The sequence below is a fragment of the Trichechus manatus genome, unplaced genomic scaffold (assembly GCF_000243295.1).
Source record: "Trichechus manatus latirostris isolate Lorelei unplaced genomic scaffold, TriManLat1.0 scaffold00189, whole genome shotgun sequence".
Taxonomy (NCBI): Eukaryota; Metazoa; Chordata; class Mammalia; order Sirenia; family Trichechidae; genus Trichechus; species Trichechus manatus.
The window spans coordinates 457,681-471,951 of NW_004444125.1; positions in this window are offsets into that span (position 1 = coordinate 457,681).

A 14,271-nucleotide genomic window follows, 5' to 3' on the forward strand; every position below is an offset into this window, starting at 1 on the left:
GTGGTTAAGAGCTCAGCTGCTAACCAAAAGGTTGGCGGTTCAAATCCACCAGCCATTCCTTGGAAACCCTATGGGGCAGTTTTACTCTGTCTGATAGGGTCGTTGGGGGTTGGAATTGACTGGATGGCAACGGGTTTGGGTTTTTTGGTTGCCTTCTTCATGTATAATGTCCTCGAAGTCATTCCACAACTCGTCTGGTCTTCAGTCATTAGCGTTCAATGCGTCAAATCTATTCTTGAGATGGTCTCTGAATTCACATGGGATATACTCAAGGTTGTATTTTGGTTCTCATGGGCTTGTTCTAATTTTCTTCAGCTTCAGCTTGAACTTGCATAGGAGCAGTTGATGGTCTGTTCTGCAGTGGGCCCCTGGCCTTGTTCTGATTGATGATATTGAGCTTTTCCATTGTCTCTTTCCAGAGATGAAATCAGTTTGATTCCTGTGTATTCCATCTGGTGAGGTCCATGTTTATAGTCACTGTTTATGTTATTGAAAAAAGGTATTTTCAACGAAAAAGTCGTTGGTCTTGCAAAATTCCACCATGCGCTCTCCAGCATCATTTCTATCACCAAGGCCATATTTTCCAACTTTTGCATTCCAATCACCAGTAATTACCAATGCATCTTGATTGCATGTTTTATCCATTTCATACTGCAAAAGTTGGTAAAAATTTTCAATTTCGTTTTTGGCATTAGTGGTTTGTACATAAATTTGAATAATAGTCGTATTAACTAGTCTTCCTTGTAGGTGTATGGATATTATTCTATCACCGATAGCATTGTACTTCAGGATAGATCTTGAAATGTCGTTTTTCACAATGAATGCGACATCATTCCATTTTAATTTTTTGTTTCTAGCATAGTAGACTATAGGATTGTCTGATTCAAAATGGCCAATAGCAGTCCATTTCAGCTCACTAATGCGTGGGATATCAATGTTTATGTGTTCCATTTCATTTTTGACAACTTCCAATTTTACTAGATTCATACTTCATGCATTCCATGTTCCAATTACTAATGGATGTTTGCAGTTGTTTCTTCTCATTTTGAGTCATGCCACATCAGCAAATGAAGGTCCTGAAAGCTTGACTCTATCCATGTCATTAAGGTTGACTCTACTTTAAGGAGGTGCCTCTTCTCCAGTCATCTTTTGAGAGTCTTTCAACCTGAGGGGCTCATCTTCTGGCACTGTATCAGACAATGTTCCACCACTAGTCGCATGGTTTTCACTGGCTATTCTTTTCAGAAGTAGACTGCCATGTCCTTCTTCCTAGTCTTAGTCTGGAAGCTCAGCTGAAACCTATCCACCATGGGTGACCCTGCTGGTATTTGAAATACCGGTGGCAAATCTTCCAGCATCGCAACAACACACAAGCCAGCACAGTATGACAAACTGACAGATGCATCATAACTGGACCAATAAGCACCATCATCATAAATGGAGAAAATATTGAAGTTGTCAAGGATTTCATTTTACTTGGATCCACAATCAACACCCATGGAAGCAGCAGTCAAGAAATCAGATGATGCATTGCACTGGGCAAATCTGCTGCAGAAGGCCTCTTTAAGGTGTTCAAAGGCAAAGATGTCACTTTGAGGACTAAGGAGTGCCTGACCCAAGGCATGGTGTTTTCAATTGCCTCATATGCATACAAAAGCTGGACAATGAATAAGGAAGACAGAAGAAGAATTGATTCCTTTGAATTATGGTGTTGGCAAAGAATATTGAATATACCATGGACTGCCAGAAGAATGAACAAATCTGTCTTGGAAGAAGTATAGCCAGAATACTCCTTGGAGGAAAGGATGGTAAGACTGTGTCTCACATACTTTGGACATGTTATCAGGAGGGATCAGTCCCTGGAGAAGGACATCATGGTTTGTAAATTATAGGGTCACAGAAAAAGAGGAAGACTTTCAATGAGATGGATTGACACAGTGGCTGCAACAATGGGCTCAAGCATAGCAACAATTGTGAGGATGGCACAGGACCAGGCAGTGTTTCCTTCTCTTGTGCATGGGATTGCTATGAGTCGGAACTGACTTGACAGCACCTAACAACAGCAACTCACCCTGTGGTGGAGCATCTTACAAATGAGAAGACTGAGGGTCAGAAAGAGAGGTGATATGCCCAAAGTCACACAGTAAGAGATGGACAGAGCTAAGTTAGAACTCAGGAGGCTGAGTCCAGTATGCTTCCTCTGCTGGGACAGCTTCTAGTGTTGGCCCTGATATCAGAAGAGTGGTCACAGCCTGCTGCCTTCCAGATCTCTGGGCAGGATTGGGCAGAACGTGACCCTGATAATGCAGATCAGAATGTCAGCAGGTTTTCTGTAGCTCCTAAAAGATAGGGCAGGAGATGGACTGAATTCTCCAGATAATGTTTTTTGTTTTCTTTTTGGTTGCTCTGTGGAGAAATAAGGTCTGGGACAATCAAATTAAGTTTACGCATATCTAGAATCCAGAGGTGATATTCACAACGTTTAACAACTGCTTGAAAGACTGCCAGTTCTAGCTGGACCAGGCATTAATCCTTTAATTGCTGGATGGTAGAAAGTTCTGGGGAGTCCTGGGGAAGGAGGTGGGGAAATGGGAAGGATAATCAGGGAGTTTGGCTGTTTACCGACCAGATTAGAGATATTTCAATATTTCCTTATCAGCCCCATCCATATACTCTGACCTGCAGTTTAGCTCCTGGGTATACATATCCACCCCTCAAATTTTCACCCAAGTCACTAGGTAACACATGCAAGTATGTTCATTCCAGTGTTGTTTGTGGTGGGGAAGAATTCAGGGTATTGTGGGCATCTATCCCCAGGGAGTGGATGGGCAAAATGTGGATGTTGCACACAGTAATAAAGAGTAACAGACCAGATGCACACAGAGAAAGGGGGAGGGGGCTGAAAAACACTGCACTGTGTTGAATGAAACACATAAGAAGATTGAGATAAAGGACAAATGACCATTTACATAAATTAAAATTGTATGCATTCAAGAGAATCATACACATTTTACAAAGACACATGGAAACAAGAGGCTATCAATAAGCACATTAGAATGGCTGCCTATGGATGGTGGGATGGCAATGGAAGTGAGGAATGAGAAGTAAAGAAATAAATAAACACAACACCAACAATAACAAAAAAAAAGAGTGTATGGTTACATATGTAGGTGTACAGACATATATGTGTACAGGTAGGTACAGGTGGGTACATACGTGTGCACAGATAGAAGTACCTGTATGTTTGTGTACGTATAGATTTGTGCATGCACACATATATATTCATAGAAGACACAGTTACAGATACTTCTTAGATATAACTAAACACTTTACAATAATGGTTTTCTGGGCTTGAAGGCTTAGGTCCTTAGTCTCATGGGACAACAGTCAATTGGCATCACAAAGCTCATGTTCTGCAACCTAGTGAGGTGAGTAGTATCTGGGGTCTTAAAAGCTTGCGAGCAGCCATCTAAGATACACCTACTGGCCTCTACTCATTAGGAGCAAAAGACAAAGAAGGAAACCAAAGTCTCAGAGAAGAAACTAGTCTACAGAGCTAATAGCCTACACAAGCTATGGCCTCATCTACTAGATGGTGCCTGGCTACCACTATGGACAGCTCTGATCAGGGCCACAATGGATGGACCCTGATAGAACAGGAGAAAAACATGGAATAGAACTCAAATTATTAAAAAGTCCAGACTTACCGGACCAGTTGAGAATAGAGTACTGAGTCTATCATTCTAAGATAATCTTTAAACCTTGAACTGAAACAATCCCCTGAGGTCACCTTTTAGTGAAATAACAGATTGGCACACAAAATAAAGGATATTATTTGTGAGTCTGATGCTCCATTTAAAAAACCATCTATATGAGACCGAAGGGTCAACAATTACTCTAAAGCAAAGATGAGAAGATAAGGGGCACAGGGAAAATAGATTACTAGAAATGGAACAACCAGAATGCAATTAAAGAGAATGTTGACACATTGTGAAAAGTATAACTAATGCTGTGGAATAATTTCTGTAGAAGTTGTCCAACGGAAACCTAATTTGCTATGTGAACTTTCACCAAAAACACAATAAAATATTATTTTAAAAAAAGATACATAAAAAAGAAACTATTAAACAGAAGAGAGGCCTTGTATGAGCTAATGAAGATAATATGCCATAATATTTTCCATATTATTGGAAGAGTATGATTAATTACTCACTGCTATGGAGTTGATTCTGACTCATAGTGACCCTGTAAGGGCAGAACAGAACTGCCCCATAGGGTTTCCAAGGAGCAACTGGTGGATTCGAACTGTTGACACACTTAACCACTGTGAGTAGGAATTAACTCGACAGCAACAGGTTTGGTTTTTTTTGGTTTATGATCACTTAAACCCTCTGCATCCGAGGAAAGGACAAGAAAATAAAAACAAAGCAAGATGTGATAAGTCAGTACAGCTGACTGGTTCTCATAAGTAATTCCAGCTGCACTTAAAGAGGAGGTGTTGGGTGCATTTGAGACAGAGTAACCTGCCAGTTACTGCCAGCAGATAGTGGGATACTTACTGCCCACCTTGCTCTTCCAGAAAGGTCTTTTGGTTCCTTGTCACTGTCATATCTTGATGTAGTAAAATCTTCTCATTATTCAGGTGAAAAAGTTGTGATTTTTCAAGGGAAACATTAATAGAAAAGGAAAATTACTAAGTATGTAGAGTAGAAAGACACCCAGGGAAATAGTGTTTGCAGAGTTTTTTTTTTAATCCTAAGAAAATAGCATTCTAGTCAGTGAGCTCCTGCTGATCCTGTGTCCGGACTGCTGGCCTTGCACTCCCTTCCTTACCCCAAACAAGCTTCTCCGCCCTGACCTCATACTCTATCTCCACTTAAGGAGTGTGTTCAGTGCAGGAGTTACCTACAGGCCCTTTAAGGAGATGGCCAGTTCCAGAGGAATGCCCCCCTTTTCTCAGAGAAGATTGAGATATAACCAAACGATGCCACGTGTAGCCCTCCTATGTATGATATTTGCATTTTGACATGGGCCTTCTGGAGACACCTGGGAGGACTTTAAGGACTGTGTTGTTGGATATGGGAGGTGTCATTTGAGCAATTTTAGAATCCTTCACATCACAATGGTGGCCACTTATATTTCCTTCCCTCCTCCAATCATGGGGTCACACTAGAACTGTTGTTCTTCCTCATATCATCATAGAGCAGAACAGTGAGTTTGCTAGCTGTTGCAGACAGGGCTAAAGGAAGGTGCCATCCCAAAGCTATTGAATTGATTCTGGCAGCACAGGGCATTTTCAGAATGGGGAAGCTGAAGGCAAGGATGAGTGTGACATCCATTTCCCTGTACCTCAGCAGATGGGTACACTATCCTTTCAGATGAAGTTCAGCTGTGAGCAACAGAGAAGCCCAGATAACAATGGCTTAAAAGAGATACAAGTCTATTTCCCTCTCGTGTAAAGGTAGGCAGTCCAGGGCTGTTAAAGCAGGACTTGGAACTGGTTCATTCTGGTTCAAATCCCTGCTAAGAATTTGCATTTCCACCCCAGATATACTAAATCATAATTTACATTTTAACAAGTTCCCTAGGTGATTCTAATGTATAATTTCCTGGGAACTTGTTAGAAATGCAAATTCTCAGCAAGGGTTCTAACCTGAAGTTAAAGACACCCAGGCCCCTTCTATCTACTTGCTCAGCCATCCTAACCATACGGCTTCTACTTGTGGGTCCAGATGTGTACTCCAGATCCAGCTATCTTCTCTGTACTTCAGAGAGCAGGAAGTCAGAAACAAGAAGAGGAAGGGCACTCCCCATTTCCTCTGAAGACACTTTGCAGAAGCTCAACATGCCACTCCCACTGACATCCCATTGTAAAGAACTCAGTCATATGCTCTTCCCTAGCTGCGTGGGAGGCTAGGACATTGATTTTATTCTGGGTATCAATGTACCTACTAGGATGATCAACTGTTTTGGTTTGCCCTGGACTGGGTGGGGTGGTTCCTAGGACACAGGAGTTTCAGTTTTAAAACCAAACAGTCCCAAGCAAACTAAGATAAGCTGGTCGCCTTAATACCCAGGTAACTTTTGGGAATACTATTTACTGAGAAAGCAGAAGGGAATAGATCATGGCGGTGCACCAAGCAGTCTCTGTCATGAGTATACTCTTCATTATTCAAGTTGGAAATGAAGGCTAAGCTCTAAGTTCCATCACACCAATTAAGGGTTATTAAAGGGGTGTGGAGCTCTCCTCAAAGGAAAAACCATGAAGTTGAAACATGGCCTTTGTTGACCATCTGGGTTAGCTTAGCACCCTCTCATGCAGTATGTATGCCTTAGTTCATTCATCCATCCATTATCCATCCATTGATCCAATCATCCACCCTTTCATACTTAAAGCATTTACTGAGCACCTGTATTGGGCCAGCCAATATAGATATGGAGATAAATAATACCACAGAGTTCCTGCCCTCAATGAGGTCACAACTCAATGCAGGTGACTCAGTCCATATAGGTGGATAGTATAGGAGTATAACTGTAATTGGAAGTTTGTATGAAGTATGATGGGCCCCAGAGTGGCAATGGTTTGCGAATTAGAGAACATTTCACAGAGCAGGTGAAATTGTGCTTGGTGTTCCAGGTTAAGTAAGCGTTTTCCAGATGGGGAACGGAGTCATTATAGAAACGGCACAAGCAGGGCAAAGACTCAGAGGATAAAATGAGAACAGTGGAAAGGTGGTTCTATTCTGACAGAGTGGAATGTAAGGAGGTTCTGTGTGTGTGTGTGTGTGTGTGTGTGTGTGTGTGTGTGTGTAGGAGGTAGGGGTGGATATTAGGAATGAGTAAGGCAGAGAAAAAGATGTGAAATATGGCTGAAAAGCTAAACTGTGGCCAGATTATGAGCAGTCTGGAAGTCCATTGTTTCGGTTATTCTTTTTTCTCTTATTTATTTAGTTCTTTTAATATATGATATTCTTTTGTGTGTGTGTGTGTGCCTTAGATGAAGGTTTACATAGCAAATTAATTTCTCATTAAACAATTAATGAACATATTATAAACATATTGTTTTGTGGCATTGGTTGCCAACCCCACGAAGTGTCAACACTCTCCCCTTCTCAACCTTGGGTTCCCCATTTCCATTTGTCTAGCTTTTCTGTACCCTCCTGCCTTCTTGTCCTTGCTCTTAGGCTGATGTGCCCATTTAGTCTTGTATACGTGGTTGAGCTATGTGTATTATTGTTTGTTTTATGGGCCTGTCTAATCTTTGGCTGAAGGGTGAACCTCAGAAGTGACTTCAGTACTAAGTTAAAAGGGTATCCAGGGGCCATACTCTTGGGGTTTCTCCGGTCTCTGTCAGACCAGTAAGTCTGTTTTTTTTTTTTTTTGTGAGTTAGAATTTTGTTCTACATTTTTTTCCAGCTCTGTCCAGGACCCTCTATTGTGATCCTGGTCAGAGCAGTCTGTGGTTGTAGCCAAGCACCATCTAGTTGTACTGGACTCAGTCTGGTGAAGGCAGTGGTAGTTGTGGTCCATTAGTCCTTTGGACTAATCTTTCCCTGTGTCTTTGGTTTTCTTCATTCTCTCTTGCTCCAGATGGAGTGGGACCAATGGAGTATCTTAGATGGCTGCTGATAAGCTTTTAAGACCCCAGACACTACTTACCAAAGTAGGGTGTGAACGTTTTCTTTACAAACTGTGTTATGCCGATTGAGCTAGATGTTCCCTGAGACCAGTGGTCCCTAGCCCTCAGCCCAGTAATTCAGTCCCTCAGGGAGTTTGGGTGTGACTATGAAGCTTCCTTGACCTTGCCTTGGTCAAGTTGTGCTAACTTCCCCAGTACTGTGTACTGTCTTACCCTTCACCAAAGTTACCACTTATCTATTGTCTAGTTAGTGTTTTTCCCTCCCCACCCCTTCCCTCCCTCATAACCATCAAAGATTGTTTTTTCCGTGCGTAAACCTTTTCATGAGTTTTTATAATGGTGGTCTCACACAATATTTGTCCTTTTGTGATTGACTTATTTCACTCAGCATAATGCCCTCCAGATTCATCCATGTTGGGAGATGTTTCACAGATTCATCACTGTTCATTATTGTTGCATACTATTAATTGTGTGTATGTACCATAGTTTATCCATTCATCTGTTGCTGGGCGCTTAGGTTGTTTCCATCTTTTTGCTATTGTGAATAGTGCTGCAGTGAACATCGGTGTGCATATATCTATTCCTGTGACGGTTCTTATTTCTCTAGGATATATTCCTAGGAGTGAGATTGCTGGATCATATGGTATTTCTATTTCTAGCTCTTTAAGGAAGTGCCATATTGTTTTCCAAAATGGTTGTACCATTTTACATTCCCACCGGCAGTTCATAAGAGTTCCAATCTCCCCACAGCCTCTCCAACATTTGCTATTTTCTGTTTTTTTTTGATTTGTGCCAGTAATGTTAGGGTGAGATGGTATCTCATTGTAGTTTTGATTTGCATTTTGCTAGTGATCCAGAGCATTTCCTCAAGTGTCTGTTAGCTGCCTGAATGTCTTCTTTGGTGAAGTGTCTGTTCATACCCTTTGCCCATTTTTTAATTGGATTATTTGTCTTTTTGTTGTAGAGATATTGAATTTTCCTATAGATTTTAGAGATTAGAACTTTGTCAGATTTGTCATAGCCAAAATTTTTTTCCCAGTCTGTAGCTTCTCTTTTTACTCTTTTGGTGAAGTCTTTTGATGAGCATAAGTGTTTAAGTTTTAGAAGATCCCAGTTATCTAGCTTATCTTCTGGTGTTTGTAGATTGTTAGTTATGGTTTGTATCCTATTTATGCCATGCATTAGGGCCTCTAGTATTGACCCTATTTTTTCTTCTATGATCTTTATAGTTTTTGGTTTTATATTTAGGTCTTTGATCCATTTTGAATTAGTTTTTGTGTATGGTGTGAGGTATGGGTCCTGTTTCATTTTTTTACAGATGGACATCCTGTTTTGCCAGCACTATCTGTTAAAGACTATCTTTTCCCCCTATTTAATGCACTTCGGGTCTTTGTTGAAGATCAGGCGACTGCAGGTGGATGGATTTACATCTGGGTTCTTGATTCTGTTCCATTGGTCAATGTGTCTGTCATCGTACTAGTACCAGGCTGTTTTGACTACCTTAGCTGTATAGCAGGTTCTGAGGTCAGGTAATGCGAGGCCTCCTACTTTGTTCTTCAGTAATGCTTTACTTATCGGGGGTCTCTTTCCTTTCCATATAGAGTTAATAATAAGTATTTAGGGTATTTTTATGGCCTGACTCCTCAGACAGAGCCTTTAGAATGCTGAAGTGCATTATGAATATCTACAAGTGGGAGGTAGTGTGCACTTGCCCAAAGCCTTTTGACCATGATAGAGGTGTTCTGTGGAATTCACCTTGGGAAATGTTGGTGTGTTCTCAGAGGGCAACTCTAAGTCCCTAAGGAGAGAGACATAGGCTGTATTCTGTCACAAGGTTTCTCCTTCTTTAATAATTTATAAACTGTCTCCTTTTATCTATAGAAACATAAAGCTTTTAGAGCTGGCACAAATCTTAAAGATCATCTAGTTCAAACCCAAACAGACAGCCAGAGAGGCAGTATTACTGAGCTGATCAGGGTGGAGGAGGATTAGGATTCAGGATTTTGGACTTCAAGACTGTCTTAGTTATCTAGTGCTGCTGTAAGAGAAATACCACAAGTGGGTGGCTTTAACAAACAGAAATTTATTTTCTCACAGTTTCGGAGGCTAGAAATCTGAATTCAGGGTGCTAACTCTAGGGGAAGGCTTTCTCTTTCTTTTGGATCGGGGAAAGGGCCTGGTCTCTCTTTAGCTTCTGTTCCTTGGCTCCTTGGTGATCTTCATGTGGCATGGCATCTGTCTTTCCCCATCTATGCTTGCCTCTCTGCTTGCTTAATCTGCGCTTTTATATCTCCAAAGAGACTAATTTGAGACACATCCTACACGAATACTACCTCATTAACATAACAAAGAAAATCCGTTCCTAAATGGGATTATAACCGCTATAATCGAACCCATTGCTGTCAAGTTGATTCTGACTCATAGTGACCCTATAGGACAGAGTAGAACTGCTCCATAGGGTTTCCAAGGCTGTAATCTTTATGGAGGCAGACTGCCACATCTTTCTTCTGAGGAGCAGTTGGTGGGTTCAAACCACCTGACCTTTCCAGTTAGCAGCCAAGCGCTTAACCACTGCACCATAACCCAAAAAAACCCATTGTCGTCCAGTCGATTCTGACTCATAGAGACCCTCTAGGACAGAGTAGAACTGCCCTATAGGGTTTCCAGGGAGTCCGTGGTGAATTCGAACTGTCGACCCTTTGGTTAGCAGCTGAACTCCAAACCACTACACCACCAGGGTTTCCCAGTGCACCATAGGGGTTAGGATATAGAACATTTATTTTTGGTGACACAATTCAATCCATAACAAAAACATCTTTATAAGATGTAAGGCACTTTCAATATAATACAGTAGGACCGTGGAAATAAACATATAAATAATTTTGTGAAGGGAGGGTGATCATTGCAGCCATAATCTGGAATAAAAGCATTCTGGCTAATTAAGAACTAAATTTAGTCTTGAGCTGCCTGGCACCCAAGTGAAGAGAGAAACATGGTGTTTTATATGTTTTAATTTAACAAAAGGTAGCATAGAAACAAAGGACTTAAGTTGTCATCAGGAGCAGACAGAACTGAGCAGACCCAAGACAGAGCTTTCTGTAATTAACTTTGTAAATAAGTAGAACCTATAAAAGGTCCTGGAAATTCAGTCTTCTAGGAGATCATCGTCAAATAGAAGATGTTGTTAGCTGCTGTCCAGTCAACTCCGACTCATGGTGACCCCATGCACAAGGGAACAAAATGCTGCCCAGACCTGCACAATCCCTATGATCGGTTGTGTATCTGACTGTTGTGATCCATAGGATTGTCACGGGCTGATTTTTGGAAGTAGATCACCAGACCTTTCTTCCTAGTTTGTCTTAAGTCTGGAAGTTCTGCTGAAACCTACTCAGCATCATAGCAACACGCAAGCTTCCACTAAGAGATGTGTGGTGGCTGGGCATGAGATTCACTGGCTGTGAATTGAACCAGGTCGTCTGCATAGAAAGGGGAGAATTCTACTACTAAGCCACCACTGCCCCTAGTGGAAGATAAAGACAGGCAAACAATTAAAATCCAACATGGTGGGTGCTATGAAAAATGAAAGCGAAGGGTGCTGAGGGAGCATGGGTCGAAGACACATAACCCAAGATGGGAGAGGGTGTTTCCCAAAAGGTAGTGATTTTTAATTGAATGGTGTCCTAAGGGAGAGGACTTTGTTGAGCAAAGAAAGGCCTAGTGGTTGGGGAGAACACTCTAAGCAGAGGATCTCCACTGAGAATGCAGGGAGGTATGAAAAAGCCTGGTGGGTTTGGGGAATTTCAAGTGTTCCATAAATTCAGATTGGCTGGAGAGACCTTCAGGCTTCCGGATAGAGACCGGCAAATACGAGGCACCAACCGAATAAATGTTCACCATGATTACTAATACCGCCTCACTCTCCACCTTACTACCACAGATTAGAGCATCTTCATTTTGACACGTAGACCTGTTCCAATCTAAAAAGAAAATTGGTACTTCCCTTATCTCCAATGATGACACCCAGCTGATCTTCTGTCATTTGGGGTTTAGTGAGAATGAAATATCAAGGGTAGGTTTGGATGGGGAGAGGGAAGGGGTGCATGGATCAGTGGGTAGGTGGGTAGGAGAGGGAGACCTCAAGAAAAAGAAAGTGGCTAGAGCAAGGAGGACGTGGATGCCTGGAAGAGACTGCACCCATTCCACGTTTGCTTGGGATGCCTCCACTGACTCTGCAAGTCTTCTTGGATCCACATGGAGGAATAAGCTCCATTGTCAGTTGATCATTAACCTCTTACAGGTGACTGGTTTGCCAAGGTGTTTTCCTGTTTCTCATGTGGCATAAAGACATTTTGAAGAGGGAGGAGATGGGTGTGTGGAGGGAAAGAGACAGACAGGTCAGAGCATGTCCTGTGGCAATGGAGATGAGATGGAGGTTAGGGAAGGGGATATAGATGCAGAGGGAGGGTGTGTGTGTGTGTGTGCGTGTGCGTGTGCGTGTGTGTGTGTAGGACTGAATTTACCACTTTGCCTAGGCTCAACCTTGAGGAAATTTCAGGGGTGAACTTTCAGACAGCAGACATGCTTTACCGTCCATACACTGCTTTCACATCTTTATTTCATTTGCTCCTTCTGACCACCCTGTGAGGGAGGAACTTTTCTTATTATATAGATGAAGAAGCCAGGGCTGAAAAGCTAAGTGACTTGCTCACAGGACTACCCACAGGGTGCAGCAGATGAGAAGCCCAGTCTATCTGACTCACAAATCTGTACCTTCTATACTCCCCAATATGCCCAAGGTGGAGGACCACCCCTCTGCTCCCTGCTCTCACAGATGCCACAAGGGGCTTTTTCTGACCCCCACCATGCATGCCCTCCCTTCAGGTCACATGTGCCATCCAGACTCCACAAGAAGGACCTCACTCCGAGACTCTTCTGCACTGCAGATGCCTTCTGCAGTGCTTAGAGATTCTGAACATATTTTGTTCCCAAGTAAACAATGCTGGACTTTTTGGATAAACTTAGTGATTTAAAAACGATTAAACAGCTAACTGCTGGGACAGATTTGGGGCATGGGGAAGTTCTTCTAAGGTGCTAATAAAATGTGCACACATTTTTAGAATAGTCAGATTTTATGTTAAAGATGAATTGTGTATAAAAATTACCTTCTTCAGGCTTTTGAAAACAGCAGTGTAGACAAATGCTTTGCATCGTCTTCCACAGGAGTGGGTAAAGGCTTGGGGGAACCAAAGAACTATGGGATTAGGGGGCAGAGGGGCTCAAAACACTTGTTCCCCAGCCACCTGCAACCCCACCTTGCTTTCCATAAGCCAAATGAAAATCTTGGAGTCTAGTGGTCTCCAGGCCCTGAGAGTCTTATCCTTTAGCTTCTCCTTTGCCATTCCTACCTGCCACCACCCTCTCCTTTCCACCAAACCTCCCTCTATGGTGCAGGTTCCACCTCTTCTTTGAAGCCTACCAGCTACTGTAAGCATTGCTACTTTTCCTCTGACTCCGACTGAGGGTCTTGATCAAACAAGGAATAATTAGAAAATCCAAAGACACCACCTGGCACTTTGATGAAGGCAAAGAAAGTGTCCTTGACCTTTTCGATACATCCTTTCCGCCCCTGCCCCCCTTGTGCTTGGCTCAGGGCCTTAAACTTAAATACCGTGGTCTTACTAGCGCTTGCCTGAGGTGAGTGGTCAGCGGTTGCGGGTTGAGGGCAGCTGGCAGAGAGCGTGATGTGGGGCGGGGACCCAAGGAACACTGGAGGCAGCTGGCTCAGATGAATTATTGCAAGTCTGCACAACTTAAAAATCTGCAGTTTGGGGGCGGGAGGGGGAGCGCGGGGGTGGCTTCCCGAGCCTCCCGTTTCTTGTCAGGGCGGTTCACCGAGCGTTCTCCCTCAGCGCAGAGAGGGCGGCGATACCTTCTGGACCACACGTCGCCCTTGCTGAGGTCCTGGTTTGCTCACCAGGCTCGGCCAAAGGCATCTCTCTCTGACCCCTCTTCCGTCCTTTCGTCTTCTGGACCCGACCGTTCCCCTTCCGCTCAGTGCATATGTCCAGCCATCTCTTCCGACTTGGTAAGTCGAGGAACTGCGCGTGTAGAACCGTCTTGTTCTGCCCTGTGCCCGAGTCTTCCCGCAGCGGGGATCGTGGTAAACAGGCTGGAGCAGGGACTGTTTCTTCCTTCGCACTTTGTTTTAAAACAAGTTGGCGCCTCAAGACTTCCTAAAATCCCGGCAAATTTGCAAACTGTCGCTTGGGCCGCGACTTTTGAGAGGGGACTGACAAGCCTTCGGGGACGAGGAGGCCGCCCGCCTTCAGCGGGGTCGTGGCGCTCCCGGTCCAGAAGGGTGCGCAGGTGGGAGGCGCGGGTCGCGCTCCTGCTCCCGCCTCGACAGGGCCGACCGCTCTGGGGGTGACTCTGCACTTGCGCCTCGGCGGGGACGCGCTCCCCGCAGTGCCGCTTCTCCGTCCGTCCCTCCGTCCGCCTGTCGGTCAGTCTGAGCCGGGCAGCCGGTAACTCCCCGCTCTCGAGAGCCGCGCCCTCAGCCCGGGGCTCACGGGGTTCTGGGTCGGACGCCAGGCGACGAGCGGAGCCGGGACCAATTGGGCGGCGGCCGAGCG